The 14,572-nt window shown below is 47.7% G+C and overlaps 1 long non-coding RNA gene and 1 pseudogene across 1 annotated transcript; both read left to right on the top strand.

The window, feature by feature from the left end:
* Positions 1-298: 298 nt before the first annotated feature.
* On the top strand, positions 299-1,495 carry LOC119847229. Its single transcript, XR_005290074.2, has 3 exons — positions 299-448; positions 912-1,015; positions 1,206-1,495. It is a non-coding gene; the product is annotated as an uncharacterized LOC119847229 (long non-coding RNA).
* Positions 1,496-2,855: 1,360 nt separating this feature from the next.
* On the top strand, positions 2,856-6,551 carry LOC122458271 (annotated as a pseudogene).
* Positions 6,552-14,572: the final 8,021 nt, after the last annotated feature.

The following is a 14,572-nucleotide window of genomic DNA, read 5'->3' as shown; positions in this document are numbered from 1 at the left end:
GTTAGGTCCCACACCTGTGATGTGGGACACACAAGTTCAAGTCTCTATCTCAAATTAGGCAGAGCAGGGACTTGAAAACAGGGCTCCCACATCCCAGGTGAGCACATGCCAATGGTTACAGTTAATATAAAAAGATAAAAAATATATTGTACCATCCTGGTGTCTTAAAACAAAATCCCATGTAATCCTATGAGCACCTTGCTAAATCGATAATAGGGGTTGAGTATAGGCTGCCCTAGACAACCTATGATAATAGCCTTAATTACTTTCTGCAGACTCTCATCCTGAGCAGCAGCTCTGGCAATCACCGTCCACATTTCATCTGAGACTGGACAGTTTTTAAAAAAAAAATGAGATTGACGTATACAAAAATCTAGCTTTGGACTTTCCACCCCTGATTTTAGTCAAATGCTTTAGAGAATGTCTGAAAGCATCAAATCTCTCCCAGGTTTGTATTCAATTTGCAAATCATACATTTGTAGCTGCAAAAATAATCTGTGTATTCTTGGGGTGGGGGTGTTTTCCAGGCTTCTTTTGGCAATGGCAGTAAGTGGTTGTGACTGAATGCACGCTTGTAGTCACACCCAACATACTATTGCAATAATTGTTGTGCAAAATATGCCTTTTGAGGTATCATTTGAAAACTAACAACTTGCTGGTCAATAATATTATGGTCAAATTTTGGGATATGTAAGGGTTAAGTAAAGACCTGGGTAACTGCTAGCATGGTATTAGGGAGGAAGGCACGGGCAGGCACTCTCTCTTCATTTGATAGATAAAGTGCTATATCTCTCCCATCCCTTCTGCTTGTTAAGGATTGATAAGTATTGCGGCTGCATAAGGAATGTGGGGGTCTAAAGGATACTCTTTGTGTAAAGCAGTGTTATCTCCCCCCTCCCTTCTTTTCCCAGCTACATAAACGAGCTCAGGGTTATGGCCCCTTCCTTCCTACCCTGTGAACTGCTGATTAAGGGAACTTGTGGCTACAATTACTGCAAAGAAATGTATCTTCAAGGTAAAAATGTCTGCAGAATATGCTTAATGCTGTAAACATTAAACAGGAGCAGGGATAATTATATTCAGTATATGGGCGTTCATATTACTAAATAAGGGTTTTGCGGGTGTTTCAGTAAATGTAGGTATTTACATATTAACTTAGATAAAAGAGTGTGATGTGATTAACTCAGTGCTTACTCAACAATTAGGTCGAGGGGAACAAGTACCGCAATAAAGAAGCCTATTTACTTAATCCGCCTCTGGGTCCTCCTGCTCCTTCTCTAACAGAAATGTATGTAGCAACATTATATATAATGTTATGAAATCCCCCTGTATGATGTTATTAGCACAAAAGTTGTTTAACAGGTCTATCCTAAACAAAGGAATGTGTGTTTATCTCAATTTACATATTAGTAGTAAACAGGGTCCTTGAGACAGCAAAAGGGGGAAATGGTAGGAGAGAAGGCAAATCTACATTTCAGCATATACAGGGGAGGAGAAACAGCATGGAACTGTTGGGGATACCGGGCATGGCCACTAGGTAACTCAAGGGGATGGAAGACCTAGTATGCTAAAGAATGAATGTATAAAATATGTGTAACTGCTTGCACTGGTGTGCAGGATTTGAGATTGTTGTCTCCCTGTACCGCTTGAAGCTTCAAATAAACTTTTCTACTTCTCCACCCCGTTGTGATTATTGGGCGACGCACACCGGGCAACGAATCCAGCTGTTGTCTGCCTCAGGCATTTTGTGCCAGCAACAGTTTTTGGCGTCCCTGGGTGGGCAAGAGGCTACAACACAAGCCTTGCCTGGATCCTTTGCGGGGACCGGCGGGTGAGGACTCCGACCAACGCCCAGTGCACACCGGTGTGATTCCCGGGGGCCTCGGAGGGGCATAGCCCAACCGGCCCTGTAGGGCACAACGGTGCAACGCGCCTGATAAGTGGAGAAGTGCCACGGGCGATGGTGGGGAACCGGCCCTTCAGATAATGTAGGAACTTTTTGAAATCCGGATTGTCTGCTCTGTTTTGAACCTGGGGACGCCCAGAGTTACCCTCTAGGCATGGGACAGGGACAGAGCTCGGGAGGGAGGGCACAGTGTACGCCCCAGAGTATATCCTAGCAAATTGGAAGGTATTTGGATCAGATCCGATGACTAAGAATAAATTAAAATGATACTGTACAGTTGACTGGCCTCAATATCAACTAGAGGACTAGGAGCGGTGGCCACCAGAAGGGTCAATTAATTACAATACGATCCTCCAGTTACTTTTGTTCTGTCAGCGAACGGGGAAATGGAATGAACATCTGTATGCGCACTTGTTTTTGGCTTTGTGTAATCGATCAGATGTCTTACAGCAATGTAATTTGACTCTGACTGGTTCGGTAGTGGCTAATGTTAGTCCCCAGACCCCCACCCCAACTATGATGGCAGGTCCGGTGTCCCCTTCGGCCCCCATATCCCCACCTGATAGGGCCCCTACAGTGGGCTTATATCCTTTACTTACTGAAACTAAGATCTCCCATACTGGCACGGGTGAGCGTCCGGCCACGACTATGCAGGTCTATACCCATGTGCCCTTTAACCCTATGGATTTGGCTGCTTTCAAAGTACAAGCAGGGGAGTTTTCCACCAACCTGAGTAGGTTTATTTCAGTTTTTGAGGGCTATCTTAGCAGCTATAAGCTGGATTGGGACGATTGCAATGTCCTCCTTTGCACCTTATTGTCTGAGGTCGAACGACAACAGGTCGTGTCCAAGGCAAGGGAGGAGGCACAGAGACGGTATGAGCAGGATCGTAATAATGTCCCTGACCCGGATGAGCAGGTCCCCCGAGTAGACCCCAGGTGGAACCCGAATGATCCTGCAGGTATGACCTGGCTTACCACCTATAAGCAGTTGCTTTTGCATGGACTCCATCACTTGGCTGTCCGACATAATAATTGGGCAAAACCCAGGGGCCTTCCTACACTGTATTCGGGACGCTATTCGACAGAACACCAATGCAGACCCCGATGATCAGGAAACTGAGGCAATCATTAAGAGAATTTTCACGAGCAGAGCAGCCCCTGATATTAAGAGAAAGTTACAGAAAAAAGAGGATCTAATGGGCATGACCATGGCACAAATCTTAGAGACTGCAAACCGAGCTTATAGTCTAAGGGAGGCAGAAAAGGAGAAAAAGCAAGTTAAAATGATGGTAGCGGTCCAGGCCGGCACTACGGGAAGTGGCCGGGGAGGAAGGGGCCGTAGATGCGGATGTCCGTCCCGCAGGAGAGACGACTGGGTCGCAACCAGTGTGCCTTGTGTAGACAAGAGGGACACTGGAAGAATGAGTGCCCAGAGAGGAATGGAAAGGGGGCACCCCTATGATGGCAATGGAGGAACAGGAATAGGGGTATCGGGGGGACGGACCGCCCTGCCCCTGGAACCCCGAGTAAAGATGCGGGTGGGAAGTTCGGAAATAGACTTTTTAGTGGACTCTGGAGCGGCACGAACTGCCGTGAATCGACCCCTTCAGTTGCCGGTAGCAGACTCCCTTATCGTGGCGGGTGCCACAGGCAGAGGCACCAAGTGCCCAGTGTATGCTCCAGCGGATGCGCTTTGGGAAACAGGACTATATCTCACAAGCTGGTCTATGTCCCCGAGTGCCCGACGCCTCTGCTGGGACGGGATCTGCTTTGTCGCCTAGGCGCCACCTAGCAGTTTACTCAAGACGAAATAACCCTTATCCTACCCCCTGAGAATGCATGGATCATGACCCTTACAGTTGAGCCCTCAGCTATGCAAGCCCCAGAATGGAGCCTGTGGGAAGACCGGGTGTACCCTCTAGTGTGGGCAGCGGGGGTCCCAGGAAAAGCTACCCATCAAGTCCCTGTTAAGGTTCAGCTCCTGCCAGGAAAAGGACTGGTGAGAGTTAAACAGTATCCAATTGCGAGGGAAGCCAGAGAAGGTTTACAGGACACTATAGATCGGTTCTTAACATATGGAATCCTCCGGGAATGCCAGTCAGCCTGGAACACTCCCATCCTGCCCGTATGAAAACCTGATGGCACGTATCGCTTGGTACAGGATCTGAGGGCAGTTAATGAACGGGTTAAAACTCTGCACCCCCTGGTTCCGAATCCGTATACCTTACTGGCTTCTGTAGGAGGCCAGTATACCCATTTTTCGGTCCTCGATTTGAAAGATGCGTTCTGCGCTATTCCCGTAGAAACCTCATCCCAAGAAATCTTTTCTTTTGAGTGGGAGGACATGAAAAGGGTTAAAAAGTAACTATGCTGGACAGTATTGGCCCAGGGATTTAAAAATTCCCCCACCCTTTTTTGGCCAGGCTTTGGCCAGGGATCTGGAAGAGTGGAACAACGAGGAGGTGGCTCTTCTTCTTTAATATGTAGATGATTTGTTAATTGCTACAGTGGGCCTAACCCCATGCCTCAAAGCCACTGTGGGTCTCCTGAATTTTATTGACCTCCGAGGATATCGGGTATCGAGAAGCAAGGCTCAAATTGCCCTCCCGATGGTACAATTCCTGGGGTTCCACATAAGGCAGGGGGAGTGTCAGCTTTCCACTGAAAGGAAGGAGGCTGTCTGCCAGGTTCCCGTTCCCATTAATCGTAAACGCCTCAGAGCCTTCCTGGGCATGGCGGGGTTCTGTCAGATATGGATCCCGGAATTTGGGTTGTGGGCTAGACCCCTGTATGATTGTGTAAAAGGAGCAGATCATGACCCCTTCTATTGGACCCCAGAGGCTGACAAGGCATTTAAAATCTTGAAAAGGAAGCTGAAAGCTCCTGGAAGCTCCGGCTCTGAGCCTCCCGGATCTCACTATGCCATTTCAGCTGTATGTATGAATGAAATGCATGAATGAAAGGGGGTGGCCCTAGGAGTGCTCACACAGTTGTTGGGAGCATGGAAACATCCCGTGGTCTATTTCTCTAAGCAGCTGGACCAAGTGGCAAAGGGATGGCCAGCGTGCCTGCGGGCAGTTGCAGCCACAGCCCTGATGCTGGCTGAAGTTGAGAAACTAACTTTGGGAGGGACAATACAGATATATACCCCTCATATGGTCCCAGCCTTATTGGATGCAAAGGGAGGCCTTTGGCTCACCCAGGCTCGGATGGCTAAGTACCAGGCTAAACTTCTAGAGAACTCTGAAGTCACCTTACAGTCTTGCCCCTCCCTTAACCCCACCACCCTCTTACCGGAGACTGAGGAACAGGAACATGATTGTTTAGAGATCATAGATGCCCAATACTCTAGCCGTTCGGACTTAAAAGATATACCCCTCCTAAATGCAGATCATGAGTGGTATACTGATGGTAGCAGCACTGTGATAAATAGGCAAAGGAGGGCGGGCTATGCTGTCATAACCCTCCATGACACTATGGAAGCCAAGGGTTTGCCCACTGGGACCTCTGCCCAGCTGGCTGAACTAGTTGCTCTCACCCGTGCGCTTGAACTGTCAAAAGGAAAGCGAATCAATGTTTTTACCAATTCAAAATATGCCTTTGGAGTGCTACATGCTCACGCTGGCTTATGGAAGCAAAGGAGAATGCTGACAGCTCAAGGCTCCCCAGTTAAGTACGGGCCCCAAATCCTCCGGCTCCTAGAAGCCGTACAACTCCCCTCGGAAGTGGCGGTGGTACACTGTAAAGCCCATCAAAGGGAAGATCAAGATGTGACCAGGGGTAATGCCCGGGCAGATAGAGAGGCTAAGCATGCTGCCACTCTGATATCCCCTCAGACTGAGAATGCCCATATGCATGCCCTTATCCCATATGTGGGGGAGCTTCCAACCCCCCAGTACTCTGGAGAGGAGAGACAGCTAACCGACAAACTTGGTCTCCAGGAAAAGGAGGGATGGCTCCATTTCCCGGAAGGGAAGGTCCTTCTACCGAAGGGCCTGATCCAGCCAGTGTTACAGAAATTACATCAAACCACTCATGCTGGCAGGGAAGCACTTATCCAACTGATGGGAAAATACTTTATAACTTCTAGACTCCGACCCCTGGCTACCCAGGTACAGGCGGACTGCTTAGTCTGTCAAAAGAATAACCCCCGACCAGAACATCCAGGGCCACCCGTTGCTCTGGAACCCACTCCGGGCCCCAGGCAGGTGTGGCAAATAGATTTTACTGAGTTTCCTCGGACCCAAGGGTACAAATATCTCCTTGTCTTAGTGGATTGATTCAGCGGATGGCCAGAAGCCTTCCCATGCCACAATTGCACTGCCAGGACGGTGGCCCTTAAGTTTGTTAAGGAGGTCATTCCTCGCTTCGGACTTCCCCAGTGGATGGAATCTGACAAAGGGACACACTTCATATCAAAGATCGTCCAAAGCATCTCGAATACCTTGCAGATCCCCTGGAAACTCCATACGCCCTGGAGACCACAAGCCAGCGGCATAGTAGAGCATACCAATCAGACCCTTAAACGACATCTTTCAAAAGTGTGCCAAGAAGCCTCCCTGCGATGGCCTGATGCCTTACCCCTCGTCCTGCTCCGCATCCGCGCTCTCCCAAAGGGTAGATTAGGGCTTAGTCTCTTTGAAATTATGTTTGGGAGGGTATGGCCTATGAATGGCACACCGGTTCTGTCAGGGGAGTGGGAGCTGGGTAATGGTTTTTTTTCTCAGTATATGTGTTCCCTGTCTGCTGTTCTCTTGTCTCTTCACAGGTATACTAAAGACTCCCAGCCTCTTCCCTTGGACTCTCCCATCCACTCCTTACAGCCCGGCGACTCTGTGCTTGTTCGCACCTGGAAAGACGAGCCTCTCCAGGAAAAGTGGAAAGGACCCTACATCGTCCTGCTGATCTCCCATACGGCGACAAAGGTCGAGGGACACAAGAACTGGATCCATCACTCACCTTTGAAGGCAGTACCCACCCCTTCATCAGCAGAGCAGTGGACCGTCCATCCCGTTGACTCCTCATCTAGTGATGATCTCGGGCTAAAGTTACTGTTTAAGAGACACAAACAGCGGGCACCTTAGCAACAAAATGGGCCCACTCAAAAACTGAAAACCCTGGACCGGGAGGACCCCAGTAATAATTAATCGTGTAACCCCGTTATTTTCTATGCTGTTATTTCTAAACTGTGCACATCGGGAACATAATTCCTTTGTTTTACTTGCGCACCATGTTGCTACTTTAACAAACCAAACTGATTGCTGGGTGTGTGCTCCGACTCCACTTTCCCCCAGAACAGGAGTGCCCCTTGTCCTGCTGTCCTTAACCCTAGCAGAATTAGCCGCCACCAAAGAGCAGGAAAGTAGAAATCGAACGGACTCACCGTTCTGGGATAAGATCTCTTTGCAGCAAGCTACCTACCAGGATCAGGAGTATTCAGTTGCAGTGCTCACTGAGGGAGTGTTTTGTTTTACCCGAAACCAATCTGATCACTATAGGCGTCCTGTGGGAAGGAGCTCCTGTGTTATTACACAGTGGGCCGATGGATATTGGATAAAAACCGAGAGGGGAGGTCAACAGTGTGGATGTAATGGTTCCTCCCCTTTTGGGGAAACTCTTACAAATGATCCTTCCACAAAAAGACGGTCAGGAAATATAAATTACCGTTCAGTTAATATTTCCACTATAGCAGGCCAATGGTGGGTTTGCAGCGGTCCTTATGGTGAGTGCAATTTGAACGGCACAATTAGGAATACCCCCCCTTGTATCCACTCGGGAGGATGGAAAGCCCCCCTGGGAGCATATGAATTGTTTGGAAAAGCAGCCTTAAATATCTCAGGAATCCCTCTAAGAAACAGTCCTTACTGAGCCCTACAGGGTCAGTATTTTGTTTGTGGCCGAAAGGCTCACAAGGAATTGCCAGCCAATTGGACAGGTAGCTGTTATATAGCTTATGGAGTTCCTCATCTTTCAATAACCACCACACTGCCCAAAGGAAAGATTAGGAATACCCGAGATACCTTTGTTGAGTCACAAGAAGAAACCCTGCGGGGACTCAATGCGGCCTTGGAGGGCAATGCTAAGAATCCCCTCACAACTGAAAAGCTTACAGAGTGCTCCATACTGGGAATTGTGCCACTGATTACCGGGCCAGCCATAGCATGCATAGGCCACTATATTGTAAGGCTTCAAATGGTGCTTGAAAAAGCAGCCTTAGAATTAGAGGACTCGATTCGTGATCTAGGGTCAGCAGTAGTAACATTAAATAAAGAGGTACAGCAGCTCAGAACGTATTCCCTCCAAAACAGGCTAGCCTTGGACTAGCTTTTGGCATCACAAGGGGGTGTTTGTGCCCTTGTCGGGTCCCGATGTTGTGTATATGTAAATGACAGTAGTTATGAGATTTATGATAAGGTAGTACAGGCTGAGGCCCATGCCTGAGCCGGAGCACAGGCTGCTTATACTACCCACGAGAGTGATTGGTTGCAAACCTTGTTTTCAGGCTGGGGTTTGTCATCTTGGCTTGGTGGTTTATTTATTCTGTTGTTGAAAAGTTTTCTTCCTGTCTTAATCGTACTAATGGTGTTATGTTTTGCAATATCATGTGTCAGAGCCCTTGTAAAAAACATGGTAATGCATTCCCTTCAGGGCTACCACAAAGTGCTTATGCAAAGTCCCCTTATAAAAAGATAAGAGCCCAAGTGAGAAAACTCAGAGACAAGGCTGTTGAGTATTCTCAAAGGAGGGAGTTGTTGGGGACACTGGGCTTGGCCACTAGGTAACTCAAGGGGATGGAAGACCACGAGTGTCGATGAAGCCCCCTCGCTCTAGGCCCAGATGGCTCCCCCTTCCCTTTTCTGCCTGGAGACACTCACAGCGGTCATGCTGAGAAATTTGAAACAGTGTACTGCAGGCACAGACTGGCTGGAGCAAGATTAGGTCAAGCAGGACAGGAATGTTAGATAGCAAACAACTCCATATATGGGGGAATAGATGATAAGAGGAAAAAGGGGAACTGGCTGGTATATCGGATTGGCTATATGGATACTTAGGGCAGCTTGCTATTGGATAAGTATGCTAAAGAATGAATGTATAAAATATGTGTAACTGCTTGCACTGGTGTGCAGGATTTGAGATTGTTGTCTCCCTGTACCGCATGAAGATTATTGGGCGACGCACACCGGGCAATGAATCCAGCTGTTGCCTGCCTCGGGGAACATTTTGTGCCAGCAACAGAACCTCCTTCATCCCCAGACTCCAGGCCTCCTTCTTTACTTTTTGCATAAACTTTGCTTTCAAGGGTTACTCCTCAGAAGAATCCACTTCAAAGGGTGACTGGACTTTAAAAGCCAGGCAAAAACACCCCAATGCATCTCTCCCTCTCTTTTTCACTGAAGAAGACAAAAGAAACACCCATGGGACTTTGGGGGGGTGGATCCTGACCTGAGAATTTGGTCAGCCATATTGCTGGGAACCAGGGATGTACATATCCTTTAAAAAGTTAACCGTTTAAACTATTAAAATTATATCATTTAAATGGTTAATTGATTAAAGGGAGAGGTTGCTCCGGCTGGCGAGGCGGGGGCTGCGGTCTGTCGTCCGGCTGGGGTGGGGGCTGGGGTCAGCCAGCTGAGGTTGGGGCAGGGGTCCAGCCAGCATGAGTGGGGCGGAGGCCCGGCCAATGCGGTCAGGGCCTGGGTCCAGCTGATGCGGCCGGGGTCTGTCGTGGCACGACTGGGGCCTGGCGTGGCTGGGTCCATTGTGGCATGGCTGGGGCTGGGGTCTGGCCCGTGCGGTGCTGCACAGCCAGGGGTTAACGGTTAAGGTTGGTTAACCAGTAAGCCTAATGTTTACCGGTTAACATTTTACATCCCTACTGGAAACATGTGGTAAAGATCTTACCTTCAACTAAGTCTAGCTTGTTAAGTTTTAGCTACTAGGAAGCATTTTATCTTTATTTCTCTTGTAAACGTTTCTGTCTTTAATTCCCCATACTTGTACCCACTTAAAACCTCTCTCTTTGTAGTTACATAAATTTGTTCTATTTTAATCTACACAAATCCAGTGCTATGTTTAAATTAAACTGTTTGGTAACTCCATTTAAAGTAGCAGACTGTTGAATATTGACCAAGAGCAACAGACCTTTAATATCTGAACTGTCCGAAGAGAGCTGGACATTGCAGAACACCTGTTTTTAAGGAAATCCAGGACAGGGAGTGTTTTGGGGTCACCCTGCAAGTAGTAACTGTTGCGAATTATACCTGATCGGTCACGCACGGTTCAAGTTTTTAGGCTGAGGCACCAAAAACCAGGTCCAGATCTGCAGAGTTTCCAGTCTATGTTTAATGTATTACGCTCGAGCGTGGTGCCCCCCCGCTAGTCAGGAGGGGACACCGTATACAGTTTATGCAAAGCTTATATACCATCTGACATCGTGTGCTGCCCTCATGCATCGGCACCCTAAACCAATGAATTCCATCCTCACCCCATCCTCAGCCACTCTCTGGTGAGTGCTTTCTCGTGTTCTGAGAATGTCAACAACTTTATCATTAAAACGGAACATGCAGTTACACAACGTGCCTCGCATACCACAAAGACAGGAAGGACAACAGTTTCAAGGCCCGAAACGATTCCCCAAATGTGCTGCGGTCTGTGCTGCACAGACAGTGGCTGGCGCCAAAAGGTGCCAGCTCTGCACATATTAGCTTTTCCCTCAACAGTCCTCCCTTTTTTTTTTGTACGTCAGTTAACACTATATAGGAGCTGAGTAAACCACGATGAAGGACTAATAACTGCGAATAACACATTTTACAACATTGAAGGCATACAAATAACACGGCAAAGAAAACAGCAATCAATATGAACATGTACAGAGCACGTCTTCCCCAGACCCCGAGATCCGGCATCCATGATGTGAGCCAATTCCATACTTCCTGCAATCCAGTACTGGTATTATCAAGACTGATATGATGAAATAAAGTCGCCTGTTGCTTGAGGATATGGATATCAGTTTCTACCCTATGATGTTGATTTATAAAAACACAACAGCTGGAGTTAACTAAAGCGCATACCCCACCCTGATTAGCGAGGAGGTAATCTAATGCTAAGCGATTTTGCAGGGTTGTTTGAGATAATTGTGTGACTTCAGTTTGGAGGGCAGATAAAGCATCTGCAGTGGCATTGGCCATCTGCTCTGAGGCAGCAGAAATATTAACTATAGCTTTTTCTAGCTCACTTACTCCTAACCATGGCAGAAACCAGCGCGCAAAGGAATGAAAACCCGTGGGCCGCTCGATAAGGGAATTAAAAGGGATACTTCGCCGATCCCTCCATACTATATTGCGAATTTCTTTTCGTGTTAGACTCTGATAAACTGTTACAGCAGGGATTATTGCTCCTAGGGTGCAGGTACCATACCATCCTACTGGAAGAACTTTATAGGCTGTGTGGTTACACAACCAATACCACCCTGATCCTTCAGGGATGGGCCAAGGGGCCCTTGAATAATTTGAAACGGTTGCCATCCCCGAACTAATTTTGATAGTACGATTGCACCCCATAAAAGTTCCTACAAAATTCCCATTTTCAGGATTCCAATTTCTTCTAACACAGATTGCATAATTGCCCTGGGCCACCATGTCAATAGACCATGTTTGAATAGTGATATTCCAATGAAAGGTAGTATTAGCCCATAATGTAGACAACCGCGTTTCATTAGTAGGGATAGGGACCCCCACCAATGGAATTCCCTGACTAATATATGTGGGGGTATGGATACATATCCAACATTGTGTTTGATTTATATTCTGCGTAATAGCCTGAGTCAAATTCAAAAAACTATTACCTGCCCACCCTTGTACTGGACTTGGGAGTAGGGGGAAAAGCCCCCGGGCCAACCATACCAATAATAACATCCGCCCCGGTACCATACAAAAACCCCTATTCCCAATATACAAGTCCAAAAGAGAAATACAAGAAGTCCTGGTGGGCTGTGAAGATTCCAGTAATTGGAGGGTTCGGTCCACGGTTTGGTTGTAATATTCATCCGTGGAATGGCTCGTACGCTGGATCACTCGGGTCCTGGGGAGGCGCTGTCGCTGCTTTAACGTAGTTGTGGTGGATCCACGAGCTCTTTCCTGCAACCTTTAAAGCAGAATAAGTACATAACAGAACTTGATATGGCCCCTCCCACCTAGGTTCCAAGGGGTCTGTGCGGGGAATCCTTTTTACCATAACCCAATCCCCTGGCTTAAATGAGTGAATTTGCAATCCCAACGGTGCAGTTTGACACAATTGAGCTTTAAATTGATTATCAATTAGCTCCTTTTGTAACCTAGCAACATATTTGGCCAGAGTTTCGTCACCATCCAAGAGACTAGCATGTGCTGGAACGTAGGTTCCTGGAATTAAAGCGGGTCTACCAAATAACACCTCAAATGGGGACAGGCCCAGGGGCATGCGCAGTGTCCGCCTTATATGCCATAAGACGATTGGCAGGATTTCCGGCCATTTAAGTCCAGTTTCCTTGCAGAACTTTGCTATCATTGTCTTTACTGTTCGGTTCATGCGTTCCACCTGACCAGCAGACTGAGGGTGATACGGAGTATGTAATTGTCGAGTGATTCCCAAACATTTATACAGTTCCTCCAAAATTTTCGCAGTAAAGTGCGAGCCTCAATCTGTATCTATAACTTCAGGAACACCAAACCTAGGTACAATATCCTTCATTAGAAACTTAACTACAGACCTCGCATCTGCTTTCCTCGTCGGTACCGCTTCAGGCCACCCAGATAGCTGGTCCACTATAACGAGAAGGTGATGGAATCCTGAACACTTAGGCATGTCTGCATAATCCATTTGCAGACGCTGAAACGGAAAATTCGCCCAAAATTCGCTCCCCCCCCGCGAACTGGCATCAGACCGAGTCATAGCAGAGAATGCCAAACAAGTTGAACAGGATCCAAGAATACGCTTCACCGCAGGATAAATGTGTGGTGCCGCCCAGGATTGGAGTATGGCAGCCACTGTGCCTTGAATACCAGCATGGCCCAGGGAATGAAAATAATGAGCAGCTGCCAGTAAATAACGACGGGGAAGAATAGGTTTGCCCCCGATTCGCCAAATTTTGTCCGCGCCCTCCACACCCTCCCAACGTTTCCACTCGCCCAATTCTTCCAAGGATACATCAGTGTACATTAATGTCCAATCCGCAGGTGGGAAAGACCCATCCAAAGGGAGGGTAACCGACACAGAAAGAGGTTGTAGAGCTGCCACTTTTGCGGCTGAATCAGCTAACGCGTTACCTTGAGAAACAGCACTATCGGAGTGCTTGTGTGCATAGCAATGTACCACTGCCACCTGGCGTGGAACTAAAATAGCTTCTAGCAACGCGGCAATCAAGGGACCATTAGCTATTTTTGCACCTGATGAAGTTAGAAATCCACGCTGTTTCCAAAGCTGGCCTGTAGCATGACAAACTCCGAAAGCATATCTTGAGTCTGTGTAAATGGTAGCAGTTTTTCCCGTGGACAATAAGCAAGCTCTCGTGAGCGCATACAACTCTGCACCCTGGGCACTAAATGATGGTGGTAAAGGAACGGCTTCTATAACATCGGTCTGGGAAGTCACTGAATACCCCGAAACCCGATAGCCATCTAAATAATATGAGGACCCATCTGTGAAGAGAAGCAGATCGGACTCCATTAAAGGAGAATCTGTTAGATCTGGGCGGGGCTTACCATTCTGGGTGACGACGTCCATACACACATGATGAGGGGTGCCATCCTCTGGGAGGGGTAACAAAGTCGCTGGATTAAGAGTGTTGCAGCGGCGTAGAGTGATGTTATCAGCGGCCAACAAAATTAGTTCATATTTATGAGCTCGTTGTGGAGACAACGCCTGGGTAGAATGCTGTTTTAAAAGAATTTCAACCTCGTGGGGGACCCAAACAGTCAGGGGATGTCCCAGAACTATGGGTCGCGAACGCTCAACCATGATTGCCGCTGCGGCAATCGACCGCACACAGGAAACAGAGCCCCGGACAACAGGATCCAGCTGTACTGAATAATAAGCTATGGGGCGTGGGCGGTCTCCAAGATATTGTAGGAGGACTCCACTAGCCACTCCCTGTTGTTCATGACTAAAAAGAAAAAATGGTTTACCGTAGTCCGGGAATCCCAAGGCGGGTGCCGTAACCAAAGCCTTTTTAACCGCTGTAAAGGCAGTCTCCCTCTCCATAGTCCAGGAAATTGGGTCGAGGGTTGATGACGTGGTAGCTTGGACCAGGGGTTTTACCAGTTCTCCAAACCCCACGATCCAAGGTCGACAAAAGCCGGCAGCCCCTAAGAAAGCCCGTAACTGTCTTTTTGTTGTCGGGCGCGGGTAATCCTGGATTGCCCGCACTCTATCGGGAGATAATAAACGCTCCCCAGGCCGAATTACAAAACCCAGATATATTACCTGATTTAGGCACAGCTGTAACTTGGATGGGGACGCACGATGACCTTTATTCGCTAATGCAGTAAGTAAAACGACAGAATCAGTTAAACATGTGCTATAGTCCAAAGAGGCAATCAACAAATCATCTACCTACAGAACCAAAACCGAAGAACCGGGCAAAACAATGTCCTTCAAATCTGCTATGAGAATGCGAGAAAAGATAGTA

Source organism: Dermochelys coriacea, chromosome 1 (assembly GCF_009764565.3).
Source record: "Dermochelys coriacea isolate rDerCor1 chromosome 1, rDerCor1.pri.v4, whole genome shotgun sequence".
In the NCBI taxonomy this organism is placed as follows: domain Eukaryota; kingdom Metazoa; phylum Chordata; order Testudines; family Dermochelyidae; genus Dermochelys; species Dermochelys coriacea.
The sequence above is the reverse complement of the archived record's forward strand: the minus strand, read 5'-3'. Positions and strand labels throughout refer to the sequence as shown.